Consider the following 16,476-nt stretch of genomic DNA (forward strand, 5'->3'; position numbering starts at 1 on the left):
TTTTGCCCCTCCACCCGGCCCAGCCCACCCAAGTGCAGTATTGATCGATCACTGTCACTTACAAAACACTAAACGCATAACTGCAGTGTTTGCAGAGTCAGGCCTGATCCCTGCGATCGCTAACAGTTTTTTTGGTAGCGTTTTGGTGAACTGGCAAGCGCCAGCGGCCTAGTACACCCCGGTCGTAGTCAAACCAGCACTGGAGTAACACTTGTCGTGGCGAGTCCCATAAGTGCAGTTCAAGCTGGTGAGGTGGCAAGCACAAGTAGTGTCCTGCTGCCACCAAGAAGAAGACAAACAGGCCCGTCGTGCCCATAATGCCCTTCCTGCTGCATTCGCCAATCCTAATTGGGAACCCACCACTTCTGCAGCGCCCGTACTTCCCCCATTCACATCCCCAACCCAAAAAAAATGTTGTGCCTGCAGCAAGCGCGGATATAGGCGTGACACCCGCTAATATTGTCCCTCTTGTCCTGACAATCCTGGTTTTTGCATTGGTGAATGTTTTGAACGCTACCATTCACTAGTTGAGTATTAGCGTAGGGTACAGCATTGCACAGACTAGGCACACTTTCACAGGGTCTCCCAAGATGCCATCGCATTTTGAGAGACCCGAACCTGGAACCGGTTACAGTTATAAAAGTTAGTTACAAAAAAAATGTAAAAAAAAAAAAAATATAAAATAAAAAAAAAATAGTTGTCATTTTATTGTTCTCTCTCTCTCTATTCTCTCTCTCTATTGTTCTGCTCTTTTTTTACTGTATTCTATTCTGCAATGTTTTATTGTTATTATGTTTTATCACGTTTGCTTTTCAGGTATGCAATTTTTTAAACTTTACCGTTTACTGTGTTTTATTGTTAACCATTTTTTTTGTCTTCAGGTACGCCATTCACGACTTTGAGTGGTTATACCAGAATGATGCCTGCAGGTTTAGGTATCATCTTGGTATCATTCTTTTCAGCCAGCGGTCGGCTTTCATGTAAAAGCAATCCTAGTGGCTAATTAGCCTCTAGATTGCTTTTAAAAGCCGTGGGAGGGAATGCCCCCCCCACCGCCTTCCGTGTTTTTCTCTGGCTCTCCTGTCTCAACAGGGAACCTGAGAATGCAGCCGGTGATTCAGCCAGCTGACCATAGAGCTGATCAGAGACCAGAGTGGCTCCTAACATCTCTATGGCCTAAGAAACCGGAAGCTATGAGCATTTCATGACTTAGATTTCGCCGCATGTAAACAGCACCATTGGGAAATTGGGAAAGCATTTTATCACACCGACCTTGGTGTGGTCAGATCCTTTGAGGGCAGAGGAAAGATCTAGGGTCTAATAGACCCCAATTTTTTCAAAAAAGAGTATCTGTCACTACCTATTGCTATCATATTGGATATTTACATTCCCTGAGATAACAATAAAAATGATTACAAAAAAATGAAAGAAACAGTTTAAAAATAAGATAAAAAAGCAAAAAAAATAAAGAAAAAAAAAGCACCCCTGTCGCCCCCTGCTCTCACGCTAAGGCAAACGCAAGCGGCAGTCTGTCGTCAAACGTAAACAGCAATTGCACCATGCATTTGAGGTATCACCGCAAAGGTCAGATCGAGGGCAGTAATTTTAGCAGTAGACCTCCTCTGTAAATCTAAAGTGGTAACCTGTAAAGGCTTTTAAAGGCTTTTAAAAATGTATTTATTTTGTTGCCACTGCACGTTTGTGCGCAATTTTAAAGCATGTCATGTTTGGTATCCATGTACTCGGCCTAAGATCATATTTTTTATTTCATCAAACATTTGGGCAATATAGTGTGTTTTAGTGCATTAACATTTAAAAAAGTGTGTTTTTTCCCCAAAAAATGCGTTTGAAAAATCGCTGCGCAAATATTGTGTGAAAAAAAAATGAAACACCCACCATTTTAATCTGTAGGGCATTTGCTTTTAAAAAATATATAATGTTTGGGGGTTCAAAGTAATTTTCTTGCAAAAAAAAATAATTTTTTCATGTAAACAAAAAGTGTCAGAAAGGGCTTTGTCTTCAAGTGGTTAGAAGAGTGGGTGATGTGTGACATAAGCTTCTAAATGTTGTGCATAAAATGCCAGGACAGTTCAAACCCCCCAAATGACCCCATTTTGGAAAGTAGACACCCCAAGCTATTTGCTGAGAGTCATGTCGAGTCCATGGAATATTTTATATTGTGACACAAGTTGCGGGAAAGAGACAAATTTTTTTTTTTTTTGCACAAAGTTGTCACTAAATGATATATTACTCAAACATGCCATGGGAATATGTGAAATTACACCCCAAAATACATTCTGCTGCTTCTCCTGAGTACAGGGATACCACATGTGTGAGACTTTTTGGGAGCCTAGCCGCATACGGGACCCCAAAAACCAAGCACTGCCTTCAGGCTTTCTAAGGGCGTAAATTTTTGATTTCACTCTTCACTGCCTATCACAGTTTTGGAGGCCATGGAATGCCCAGGTGGCACAAAACCCCCACAAATGACCCCATTTTGGAAAGTAGACACCCCATGCTATTTGCTGAGAGGTATAGTGAGTATTTTGCAGACCTCACTTTTTGTCACAAAGTTTTGAAAATTGAAAAAAGAAAGAAAAAAGTTTTTTCTTGTCTTTCTTCATTTTCAAAAAAAAAATGAGAGCTGCAAAATACTCACCATGCCTCTCAGCAAATAGCATGGGGTGTCTACTTTCCAAAATGGGGTAATTTGGGGTTGTTTTGTGCCACCTGGGCATTCCATGGCCTCCGAAACTGTGATAGGCAGTGAAGAGTGAAATAAAAAATTTACACCCTTAGAAATCCTGAAGGCGGTGATTGGTTTTCGGGGCCCGTACACGGCCAGACTCCCAAAAAGTCCAATACATGTGGTATCCCCATACTCAGGAGAAGTAGCTTAATGTATTTTGGGGTGCAATTCCACATATGCCCATGGCCTGTGTGAACAATATATCATTTAGTGACAACTTTGTGCAAAAAAAAAAAAAAAATGTGTCACTTTCCCGCAACTTGTGTCAAAATATAAAATATTCCATGGACTCAACATGCCTCTCAGCAAATAGCTTGGGGTGTCTACTTTCCAAAATGGGGTCATTTGGGGGGGTTTTGTGCCATCTGGGCATTTTATGGCCTTCAAAACTGTGATAGGTAGTGAGGAGTGAAATCAAAAATTTACGACCTTAGAAATCCTGAAGGCGGTGATTGGTTTTCGGGGCCCCGTATGCAGCTAGTCTCCCAAAAAGTCCCACACATGTGGTATCTCTGTACTCAGGAGAAGCAGCTGAATGTATTTTGGGGTGCAATTCCACATAGGCCCATGGCCTGTGTGAGCAATATATCATTTAGTGACAACTTTTTGTAAATTTTTTTTTTCAATCATTATTCAATCACTTGGGGCAAAAAAATAAATATTCAATGGGTTCAACATGCCTCTCAGCAATTTCCTTGGGGTGTCTACTTTCCAAAATGGGGTCATTTGGGGGGTTTTGTACTGCCCTGCCATTTTAGCACCTCAAGAAATGACATAGGCAGTCATAAACTAAAAGCTGTGTAAATTCCAGAAAATGTACCCTAGTTTGTAGACGCTATAACTTTTGCGCAAACCAATAAATATATGCTTATTGACATTTTTTTTACCAAAGACATGTGGCCGAATACATTTTGGCCTAAATGTATGACTAAAATTTAGTTTATTGGATTTTTTTATAACAAACAGTAGAAAATATCATTTTTTTTCAAAATTTTCGGTCTTTTTCTGTTTATAGCGCAAAAAATAAAAACGGCAGAGGTGATCAAATACCATCAAAAGAAAGCTCTATTTGTGGGAAGAAAAGTACGCAAATTTAGTTTGGGTACAGCATTGCATGACCGCGCAATTAGCAGTTAAAGCGACGCAGTGCCAAATTGGAAAAAGTCCTCTGGTCCTTAGGCAGCATAATAGTCCGGGACTGAAGTGGTTAAAGAGAAGGGTTTTCAGGGATCATCTAAAGATGGATGGATTAGGGGACAGTTGGAAAGATTGGGGTAGGGAGTTCCAAAGGATGGGAGAAGCTCTGGAGAAATCCTGAAGGTGAGCATGGGATGAGGTGACAAGGGAGCTAGAGATCAGGAGGTCTTGGGAGCATGGAAGAGAGTGGATTGGTTAGTATTTTGGGACTAGGTTAGTGATGTAGCTGGGGGCAGAGTTATGGATGGCTTTGTAAATTATTGTTAGTACTTAGAATTTTATTTGTTGGGTGAGTGGAAGCCAGTGGAGAGATTGGCAGAGAGGGGTGGAGGACACTGAATGGTTGGTAAGGTGGATGAGTCTTGCAGCGGTATTCATTATGGACTGAAGGGGGGATAGTCTATGTAAAGGTAATCCAATGAGGAGGGAGTTGCAGTAGTTGAGGCGAGAGATAACCAGGGAGTGAATTAGAAGCTTGGTGGTGTCATTAGTTAAAAAGGGGCGTATTCTGGAAATGTTGCGGAGGCTAAGGCGGCATGATTTGGACAGGGATTGTATGTGGGCCTGAAAGGACAGTTCAGAGTCTAAGGTTACCCCTAGCACCCGGGCATGTGGGGACAGACTGATAGATGTGCCATTTATCTTGACAGAGAAGTCAGGGGAAGGGGCACGTGGCGAAGGAAATATTAGGAGCTCAGTTTTAGATAGATTCGGTATGAGGAAGTGGTTTGACATCCAGGCTGATATGTCTGTTAGTAAATCAGTGATGCGTGAGGAGATTGATGGGGTGAACTGAGGGGTAGAGAGATAGATTTGCGTGTCATCAGCATATAAATGGTAGTGGAAGCCATGGGAGGCTTTCAGCTGACCCAGGGAGGACGTGTAGATCGAGAATAGTAGAGGTCCAAGGACAGAACCTTGGGAGACCCCAATGGTAAGAGGAGTTGGAGAGGAGGAAGTGGAGTTGTAAGTTACACTGAAGGTGCGATGAGATAGGTAAGATTCGAACCAATGAAGAGTGCAGCCATGGAGAACAAGCAAATTGAGTTTTTTGAGGAGGAGGGGGTGGTCAACTGTATCAAAGGCAGCAGAAAGGTCCAAGAGTTAGTGTACGGAATAACTATTGTTGGCTTTGGCTATTAGTAAGTCGTTTGTATGTTTTAGGAGAGCAGTTTCTGTGGAGTGCTGTGGGCGAAATCCAGACTGAAGGATATCAAGAAGGTTATTCTCAATTAGGTGTTTGCTCAGTCAGTTGTAGACTAAACATTCAAGGAGTTTGGAGGCTAAAGGGAGTAAAGAGATGGGTCTTAGGTTGTTAAGATTGGTGGGGTCTAGTGAGGCCTTTTTCGGTATGGGAGTGACTAGCGCATGTTTTAGAGGGTTGTGGAAGATGCCAATAGAGAGTGAGAGGTTGAAGATATGAGTTAAAGAGTGTAGTATAGAGTCAGATGGTGACTGTAGTATTTGAGAAGGAACAGGGTCCAGGGGGCAGGAGGTTAGGTGTGCGTTAGAAAAAAGTTTAGTGACTTCCTCTATAGTAGCTGGGTTAAAAGAGGGAAGTATTGATTGTGCAAGAAGACAAGGAGTGTAAAGTGAGGGAGATATCTGTAGAGTGGAGAACTCGAGACAAATTGTCTCAATCTTATTTTTGAAGTGATTAGCAATCTCCTGGGCAGTGAGTAAGTTAGTGGGTGGAGGTAATGGAGGATGAAGTAGAGTGGTACAGGAAAAGAGTTGACTGGGACTGCGCGAGAGGGTGTTAATGAGATTGATAAAGTAGGTCTGTTTAGCAGTGTGGAGGCAGGAATGGTATTTTTGGAGGGCAGATTTATATTGGCTGAAATCTTGCTGTGACTTAGTCTTACACCACAGACACTCAAGAGTGCAGCTACGTTTTTTTTCTGGTATTGTCTGTCTGCCAGGGTTGTAGCCTAGAAGTAGGAATTTATCAGACAAAAATATGAAATGCAAATGTTATTCGTAAAACATTTTTATAAAATTTAAACAAATCTGGGACACCAATCAATTGTGTTATCAGAATTACCTAGCTTTGGAAACTAATTTTAAAGTTTCATACCAATAGTATTTAGAGGAAATTTTTTGAGTATAGCCTCAAATAACAAAGCCTAAACCTAGGCATAAAAAAGTACCATCATCCAAAAATGATATAAGAGGAAAAGGAAGGGATGGGAGCGTGAGGGCAGTTGCTGAGACTGACTAGACATATACTCCAACCCACAAGGTTTTGTGGTGGATAATCTCCGTACTGATACACAGAATAATAAATCTTGGATAAAAATTAAATAATTTATTACATATACAGTACCTCACAAAAGTGAGTACACCCCTCACATTTTTGTAAATATTTTATTATATCTTTTCATGTGACAACACTGAAGAAATTACACTTTGCTACAATGTAAAGTAGTGAATGTACAGCTTGTATAACAGTGTAAATTTGCTGTCCTCTCTAAATTTACATCCCTAAATGAAAATGTCCAAATTGGGCCCAATTAGCTATTTTCCCTGCCATGTGACTCATTAGTGTTATAAGGTCTCAGGTGTGAATGGGGAGCATGTGAGAGTATGTGAGAGCTCTCACTCTCACATACTGGTCACTGGAAGTTCAACATGGCACCTCATGGCAAAGAACTCTGAGGATCTGAAAAAAAAGAATTGTTGCTCTACACAAAGATGTCCTAGGCTATAAGGGGATTGCCAAGACCTTGAAACTGAGCTGCAGCACGGTGGCCAAGACCATACAGCGGTTTAACAGGACAGGTTCCACTGAGAACAGGCCTCACCATGGTCGACCAAATAAGTTGAGTGCACATACTCAGCATCATATCCAGAGGTTGTCTTTGGGAAATAGATGTAAGAGTACTGCCAGCATTGCTACAGAGGTTGAAGGGGTGGGGGGTCAGCCCATCAGTGCTCAGTCCATACACTGCATACTGCATCAAATTGGTCTGCATGGCTGTCACCCCAGAAAGAAGCGTCTTTTAAAGACGATGCACAAGAAAGTTTGCTGAAGACAAGCAGACTAAGAACATGGATTACTGGAACCATGTCCTGTGGTCTGATGAGACCAAGATAAACTTATTTGGTTCAGATGGTGTAAAGAGTGTGTGGCGGCAACCAGGTGAGGAGTACAAAGACAAGTGTGCCTTGCCTACAGTCTAGCATGGTGGTGGGAGTGTCATGGTCTGGGGCTACATGAGTGCTGCTGGCACTGGGGAGCTACAGTTCATTGAGGGAACCATGAATGCCAACATGTACTGTGACATACTGAAGCAGAGAATGATCCCCTCCCTTTGGAGACTGAGCCGCAGGGCAGTATTCCATGATAACGACCCCAACACACCCCTCCAAGACGACCACTGCCTTGATAAAGAATCTGAGGGTAAAGATGATAGACTGGCCAAGCATGTCTCCAGACCTAAACCCTATTGAGCATCTGTGGGGCATCCTCAAATGGAAGGTGTAGGAAAGCAAGGTCTCTAACATCCACCAGCTCCATGATGTCACCATGGATGAGTGAAAGGGGACTCCAGTGGTAACCTGTGAAGCTCTGGTAAACTCCATGCCCAAGAGGGTTAAGGCAGTGCTGAAAAATAATGGTGGCTACACAAAATATTGATAATTTGCGCCCGATTTGGATATTTTCACTTAGGGGTTTACTCACTTTTGTTGCCAGCAGTTTAGACATTAATGGCTGTGTGTTGAGTTATTTTGAGGGGACAGCAAATTTACACTGTTATACAAGCTGTACACTTACTACTTCACACTGTAGCAAAGTGCCATTTCTTCAGTGTTGTCACATGAAAAGATATAATAAAATATTTCCAAAAATGTGAGGGGTGTACTCACTTTTGTGAGATACTGTAAAAAGACATACAAAGATCACATTAAAAAAGTTTTAAAAAACAGTATACAAATACTCAAAGGTTTCCCCAAGAGATATCTGTTGATGGAGTTTTTCTCATAGATTAATCAGTCCTCTACTAGTTTCACGGTACATAGACCAGGAGGAATAATCTATAAAACAAATGATCAAATAAAATACAAGAGCACATAATCAAAAGAATTACAGAAGCAATATATATACAGATAGTTCTCAGCGGAAATGTTGAGAAGTTGCTTACTCAACAGGTCAATCGCTAGCTACAAAACCCAGCCACTCAAAAGGCTCACCCCCCTCGACAGACAAGGGGGATTATGCAGAATTGAATCTAAATAGGGGTAGGAATAGATATATACAGAATGGCTGGTAAAGTGTTACCCATAAGGGGATTGTATAGTGCATCGGGAGGAGAAGGAGGAGGGGGGAAGAAACGGGGAAGGGGACAAGAAAGGAGAGGGGAGAAAATGGGGGGTTGGGAGGAAAGGAAGGAGGGGGGAGGGGGGAGAGAAAGATAAAAAGAGGCAGAAAAGGGGGGTTTGTAAAGAAGGGGGGAGGAAAAAGAAGGGAAGCCTGGGGGGAGGTAGGAAGAAGGGAGAGAGAGAAATGGGGGAATGGGGGGCGATGGGGGGGAAGTGTAGCAGGTTGGTGTAGGTTAGTTGTTGGGTGAGGATGTGAAGGGGGGAGGGGGAAGATGGGGATGAGGGGAATGGGTGGTGAGGGAAAGAAAGTGCATATATACCTAATGGTTAGAAAATCATAACATACCTGCTTAGATATCTTTAAAGATCTATTCAAAGAATATATACAAAACTCCAAGGGGGAGAGAAAGGGGAAAAGCAGGCAGAAAGAGGGAAGGCAAGCAACAAGACCATATATAATGTATCTTAGGTGGTGGTGGCTAGAATATGCCGTAATCCTACATCACTAGTGGATAGTTGCAAGCTGAAGGTTCATTGCACATGAAGCAAGCACCTGGTAAGGGATCTTATTATCAGTTGCCAAGCTAGAGCCTATAGAAGTCAGACAGGTCTGTAAAAATAGAACAAATATAGCGTTCATGTGGGAAAAGGGGTAGGGAGTAAACCCACCCAGGTCTGGCCACAAAGATCCCAGTCTTACCTTCCTCCTGGTTGCTGGTTACAATTTATTTTTCTGTGTAATAGTATTTAGAGGGTGTGGCTAATGACATCACCACATTCACATTGACAGCTTGAGAGCGAGACTGTGCTGCTCATTTTCCACCTCTGTACATTTGAGGTGCCTTGATTTGTTTATGCAACTGAAAGTTCAATTAGTTGTTGTTGTTTAAAGCGTAGTCCACTTTTGTTGAGAAAAAAACATTCCCTCTGGGTGATCTATGTACATTGCAGGGATTTTTTTTTTTCAAATAACATTTTTTTTTTTTATTGATATCATTCGTGTTTGCAGTACAATTCAGAGAAACAAAAGAAAAGATAAAACAGGGGTTTTGAATACCATAGATATACCTGACGTGCAGTATTTGCTTACATACATTTCGATACATCTATATGCCCATAATATTTTAGTGTCCATCTTTTAACAGTTCTATTGGCATGTAGGTATTGCTGATATTTTTAATAAATTGTAACTTGTAGTCTGTGACTATAGGAATCACAGGAAAGTGTAGTATTGAAAAATAGAGAGAAATACTAGAGAAAAAAAGGGGGGGGGGGTAGAGGGGGTAGGAAAGTCACCCAAGTGGGGATAGTACCTGGTCATGGTGGTTCCTCTCGGAGATGCCATAGCTCCCAGACCCTGTTGTGTGCCTCCAATCTGTCTTGTATTCTGGCCGTCATTTTCTCCATCAGTTCTACATCCTTGATTCTAGTGTATAGGTCTTCCATAGAAGGTGGGGTAGTGCTTTTCCAATGTAACGCTACAAGGCGTCGTGCTGCTGTGAGTACGTGGTGCACTAGCTTCTTAAGTGGCTTAGTGAGTTTTAGTGGTGATACGCCTAAAAGGAAGAATTTAGGGGTCGCCTGGACATGCATCTCCAAAAGGTGAGCCAATAGCTGCTGGACTGCAGTCCAGTATGGAGCCAATAATGGGCAACTCCAGTATATGTGGAGAAAAGTGCCCTTTGCGCCCCCACATCTCCAACATTTATCAGAGCTATTGGGGAAGATAGCGTGGATCACCTCCGGGGTCATGTACCATAGTAAGATAATTTTGTAAGTATTCTCTTTGTATAATGTGCAAATTGAGCTCTGTGCAGCTTGAGACCATATCGTCTGCCATTGTGTCATGGGGATTTCCTCATTAAGGATCTTCTCCCATCTGATCATATATGAATGTTTGGCTCGTTCTCCTATGAAAGCTTCATTCAAAATCTTATATATACTTGATATAAGGCCCTTTTGTGCTGTACCTGCTAAAATTATAGTTTCAAATGGAGATGGGGGGGAGAATTGTAGGTCGGGAGCTATGGAGAGTGCATAATGTCGGATTTGCAGATATCCATAGAATACCTGTTTGGGGAGTTCATGTTTGGTCTGTAGATCAAAGAATGTTAAAAGTTTGCGTGTCTTAGGGTCTACCAAGTTTCCAAAATGGAATAGGTTCCGGGATGTCCAGTGGTATGACATTTGGTGAGTGAGGCTATCCGGCACCTTAGGGTTACAGATGAAAGAGGTCAAGAGTGATTTTTCTGATGTCAGTCCATGAGCATACGCCAGTGAACGTCACAGCCGTCTCAATTGGGACATGGATCCTAGCAAACGATCGGGAGCTACGTCCGCATCCGCATTCCATAGTAAATTATTCGGATGTATGGGGGCTAACCATATTTTTTCAATTTCCATCCATTTATTGTATGATTTTTGGGTAAACCACGAAGCGACTGTTCGCAACTGAGCTGCTTGATAGTATTTGATAATGCTAGGGAACGCTAAACCGCCCTCATTACGTGACGCCATCATCATGAGCTCGGTATCCTGTGTCTCTTGTAATTCCAGACAAATTGGAGTAATTCAGATTGGAGTTTCTTCAGATGTTTGTATGGAATTGGAATAGGCAATGTTTGGAAGAGGTATAGGAGCTTCGGGAGGATTGTCATCTTAATTGATGCAATTCGTCCTAGTAGGGAAATCTGATGTTTTTTCCACTGCAGCAGAAAGGATCTGATGGAGCGGAAAAGGGGAGGGAAATTTTCTTGGTATAAAGTGTTAAATTTTGAAGTGATGTGGATCCCCAGATACTTCAGGGCCGTCGATTTCCAGGTATAGGGAAAGTTAGTTCTTAGGAGTGAGACTTCTGCTTTGGGGATATTAATAGGCAACGCTTCTGATTTTGATGGATTGATTTTGTAACCCGAGAGAAGACGAAAGCGATCCAATTCTGCATGCAAGATCGGGAGGGTAGTGTGGGGTTGAGTTAGAGTGAGGATGATGTCATTGGCAAAGAGGGAGATTTTAAACTCTCTACCTCGTACCGATATTGCCCGTATATCTGGGTTGTTCCGAATGGACGTGGCCAGGGGTTCGACGCAGAGTGCAAATAGCAGGGGTGAGAGTGGACACCCCTGTCTTGTGCCATTGGTGACTGAGATGGATGTGAAGAGCGCAAAGGGGGTCCTGACCTGAGAGGAAGGATTTGAATAAAGATATTTAATTGCTTGTAAAAAAGGGCCCCGGATTCCCATGTATTGTAGCGTGGCGAACAGGAAAGGCCACCCCAAGCGGTCAAAAGCTTTCTGTGCGTCCAAGCTTAGTAACAGAGACGGGGTGTCTTCCCTGTTCGCCACATCCACCAAATCTATAACCTTTCTGGTATTGTCGCCTGCCTGTCTGAGTGGGACAAACCCCACTTGGTCTTTGTGGACCAGTGAGGGCAAAATCATATTAAGGCGGATGAAGAGTAAAGTGGGACAAACCCCACTTGGTCTTTGTGGACCAGTGAGGGCAAAATCATATTAAGGCGGATGGAAAGTAATTTGGTGATCTGTGCATTTAGTGACACCAGATCCGATGGCGTGAGGTGAGGGACTCCACTTCGTTCTAAGGTCTGAATTCAGTAGGGCGATAGGTCTGTAGTTAGGGCACAGGGATGGGTCTATGTCAGGTTTGGGGATTAAAGTGATAAAGGAACGCTGCATGTCTGGCGGTATGGGAGTGTCATGAAGGAAGGCATTAAATAGTTTGCGTAGGTAAGGAAGTAATGTGGGAAGAAACGTCCTATAGTATTCATAAGGGAATCCATCTGGTCCTGGAGCTTTGTGATTTGGTAGGGACTTAACAGTTAACTCTATCTCTTCATCAGTGATCTGTGCATTTAGTGACACCAGATCAGATGGCGTGAGGTGAGGGACTCCACTTCGTTCTAAGTATTCTCGCATGTTTTGGGATAGGTCTGGGGGGGGGTTACTAGGTATGTCCGGGTTGTTACGGAGGTCTTTGTAAAAGTCTGCAAAAATGTGGGCTATCTCTGTAGGATGGGATATTAGTTGGCCTGTTTTATTTTTAATCTGGTGTGGTGTTTGCATGTGGGATTTTTCACGTAATTTATTAGCTAGGAGGGTATGTGCTTTATTCCCTTTGTCATAAAACATCTGTTTCATTCTAGTCAACGCTTTTTCTATGCGACCCAGGGCGAGGTCCTTAAGTGTTGAGCGTAGGTGAATTATTTTCCTAAGGAGGGATATCGTGGGGGTGGATTGGAGTTTGTGTTCCAGCTTTCCAAGTTCCTGTTCCGCTTTTATTTTCGCTGCTAGGGAGTCCTTCTTCATAGCCGAAGAAAGAGCCATACATTTGCCCCGAAGGACTGCCTTATGGGCTTCCCAAAGTGTAGGTAGAGATATTTCGGGGGTAGAGTTTTCTACAAAGTAGTGATTGAGAGCAATGTGTAATTCTACTTGGGCCGGTTGGTGTTGTAGGAGGAATGTGTTCAATCTCCAATTATAGGGTTTATGGTTAGAGTTGCTCAAGTCGAGGGTGAGTACAATAGGGGCATGGTCTGACCAAGAGATAGGGAGTATTTGAGCTGTGCGTGTTAGTTTAAGTGCATGGTTATTGACATAGAAGGAGTCAATCCGGGAGTGTGTGCGATGGGGAGCGGAGTAGAATGTGTACTGCCGATCGCCCGGGTGGAGGGCCCTCCAGGCATCAAAGAGCGCATATCATCTGGAGATTTGTCGGAACAATCTAGAGTCCCTAAGGACTCGAGGTGGAGATACCCGGGTGCCCACCACATGATGATCCGCGGCTGCTGATTGAATAAGGTTAAAATCTCCGCCCACCACCAGCACCCCAGGGCTCGATTTAAAGATTCTAGCATAAACCTTAGAGAGAAAGCTATGTTGTTTAACATTTGGTGCGTATAAGGCGCATAGTGTGATGTCTTGTGTATGCCAGATTCCCTGTAGTATAATAAAGTGGCCGTGGGGGTCGCAGTGTTGAGTTACACAAGTGAAGGGGGACCCCTTTTTAATAAGTATTCTCCCGCTCTTTTATGGGTGTTTGAGGAGAGATAAATCTGGGGGAAGTATTTGGATGCAAATGCGAATGAGCCCCCTTTGTCAAAGTGGGTCTCTTGAACTAGAATGACATCAGCTCCTGATTGTCTGAACTCTCTCAGTGCCAGTTGCCTCTTTTTGTTGGAGTTTAAGCCATGTACATTTAGGGATAGGATCTTGGCCATCTTGCTAGGTGTGTGTATGGGAATATACTCTTACCTGACGGAGGAGTATCCGACTGTGAGGCCAGGGCCATGGGTCGGCTCTCTTCAGGAGGACACCACGACATTCTGTGTAATTCACTGTGCATTCCTGGAAATGACTAAAGGGGGAGGAGGAAAGAAAGGGTAGGAGAGGAGAAAGAAAAGTAGTTAGCAACTGAAGAAAATAAGAAGCATACATTTTTAGCAAACCTTGAGGGACCAACAGGCCCAGGTTAAAACGGATTCCCAGATGCCCCTCCACCGCCCGCCCAAGTGGACCGGCCAAGAGAGGGCACCAGGGAGCCCGCATTTTGGTAAAATAAAACTGGTGAACTTATGCAAGTTTCTATGCTATAAACCAAAAAAGGCGGGGTAACAAGTAACTAGAAAGGCGACATGATCTCCAAACCTATCCAATACGCGCCCTTTGTGTTAGCCTGAAGATTGGCGTATGGGCAATTTGGGGGGACTCTAAGCTAATACCGTATTAGGCAACCAAGTCCCGAACAGATAGAGAGTGCTGGATCAAAACATTCCATTCCCACGTCAAGGCATGGATATTGAAAATGTGGGCTCAGCGATCCCTATGTTTGGCTGGCTTGCGTGCAGGATCAGAAGTGGGGACTTTTTGCCAAAGTGCTGGTGGTGTAGGCGGTGTTGCCACTAAGTCCCAATCTGGCAGTTGTGGGGGCTGGATTTCCGAAGTGTCACAGAAGATGCGGAGGTCTTCTGGATATCTTAGTGTGGCAGACTTGCCCTGATGTTTTGCGGTGAGGGTAAAGGGGAATCCCCAGCGATAGGGGATCGTTTTGGTTTGCAGGAGTTGTAGCAAGGGTTGGAGGAGTCTACGTTTTTGCAAGGTGATCCAGGAAAGATCCAGGTACAACTGAATCTGGACTCCGTCGAAAAGAACCTTGCGTGCAAGACGTGCCTGCTTCATGATACTTTCCTTAAGGGGGTAGGATGTAATTCTGCAGATAACATCTCTCGGTTTTGAAGTGGTTCCCTTGGGCCACAGAGCACGATGGGCTCTATCCATTTCTATATGTTTTGCGGGTGGTTCCCCAAGTAAGTTATTGAAAATTGTTTGTAAACTTGATTGCAGGTCCTCCGTGCCCTCCGACTCCAGGACCCCTCTCATTCGAATGTTGTTTCGGCACCCCCTGTTGTCGAGATCTTCCACGTGTCTCTGCATTTCCCTGAGAAGAGAACGGTGATATGCCCCCTGGAGTTGAGTTCTGTGAACTGCCAGTTAGTTTCTTGGATTTCTTCTTCTGCCATTTCGACTCTGTCTGCTAAATATTTGAGACCTGTCTGGAGGACTTGAATCCCAGTGCGGCAGGTGGATTTCACATCCTCTATTAACTGTCGGAAGTCCTCTTTGGTGGGCATAGCTTGTAAATATGCGTGCCAGTGAGAGGGTAAAGCAGGGGCCTGAATCGTGACAGGTTGCTGGTGGGGCGAGGATGGGCCCGGTGTCGGGGAGTGTGGGCTGAATGACCCCGCATCAGATGTTAAATATTGTCCAGCCATCGGGGGGTTCCAGGTGTCAGACCATGTCAAGGCCTGTGAATGTTGGGGGGAGTTCGCCATGGTGGGTGTTGCTGCCAGGTGGGCCGGGGCACTGGCCTTTTGTGCATAGGTAGGAGTGGGGGCTAGTTGGTGTCTAGAGGCACTGGGTTCCCTGGATCTGGACAGTCTCTGTGCTTTAGGAGGAGGAGAGGCAGCAGCCATGGTCCATAGGGTACCCTGGTCTTCCGCTGGGTCTTGACGGGCCCCCCGGGTGGACATGCGGGGCCCAGTAGAGCTGGGTAGTCCTGTGACAAGTCTGAGGGGGTTGGGGATAGCGGGTCTGAGCCCTGTAGGTACGGATCCGAGGCCGTTCTGAGTAGCCTCAGAAACGCCGCCGAGCACTGCGTGTAGTGCTGTGTGTGGGCGGGCAGCACGGCAGGCTGCGGCCTAGGTGGCTGTGAGGCCTGGGGGTCTGGACAGCTGGAGGGACTCACCACTCCGGACTGAAAGCCTGGATCCTCAGGGACCAGCACCGCCAGCAGGGATTCTGTGGGGCAATCCTGCTGGATGAGAGGAGGCGGCGGTGTCTGTGTGGAGCCGTGCCCAGCGGTGTCCAGCGCCATCTTGTCTGCTCCGTTCTGTGGCATGTCTGCCTGCAGGAAGAAGGAGCGGAGGTCCGTGGATGCTATTGGAGGGGGTTGTGATGTGCCCCTGAGTTTGGAGGATCGGGTGGTCCTCGATTTGCCCATAAATATGAAGTGGATCATCCCCTAGAGTGCCTTTTTAGCTGAGGGCTTGGAGAGCAGGGAGATCAAGCGTCCATTAAGGTCGGCTTCCGGTCACGCCCCCTATTGCAGGGATTTTAACAAACTTTGTTGCAGATTCCTACCTTTTGTTATTCTGAATAAATCACTGTTTTCTCCTCTGTGCCCCTGTGAGTGGGTCTAATGGGAGTGGTTTCATAATTATCAACCTGCTGCTGCAGCTGTAGGGCTCTAAAGAGGAAAACAGCTGAGTCTGCATCCCTTTAGGCGTAATTTCCTATTGGTAATATCTTACATTTTTGTTTCAGGGGATGCCAAAGATCTTACTTGTATCTTAGTCTAGACTTCTGGGAAAATCAGCGAGCCAATCGCACAAGCAGGTAATGATGTTTCCAGGTAGTCATATTGCATTGCATTTTACAGAAAATTACAGCGGCTGCAGATTGAAAAGGAATGGTAATTTTTAATGACATTCAATTACAATATGACTTGTATCACAATTGTATATGCTATATTATTATTTTTTTATTTGCAATTTTTTCCCATGAATGTGGAGTATCCAGTAAGCACTATGGGCTATTCTATTCTTTTCTATGAGCTAAATTGATAAGTTTCCTGAGTAAGCTGGAGGCACTGATGTTGTTTGCAAGACAAACCCTGGATATATGAAGTAAGCA

Source organism: Aquarana catesbeiana, linkage group LG05 (genome assembly GCF_042186555.1).
Source record: "Aquarana catesbeiana isolate 2022-GZ linkage group LG05, ASM4218655v1, whole genome shotgun sequence".
NCBI classification, from domain to species: Eukaryota; Metazoa; Chordata; class Amphibia; order Anura; family Ranidae; genus Aquarana; species Aquarana catesbeiana.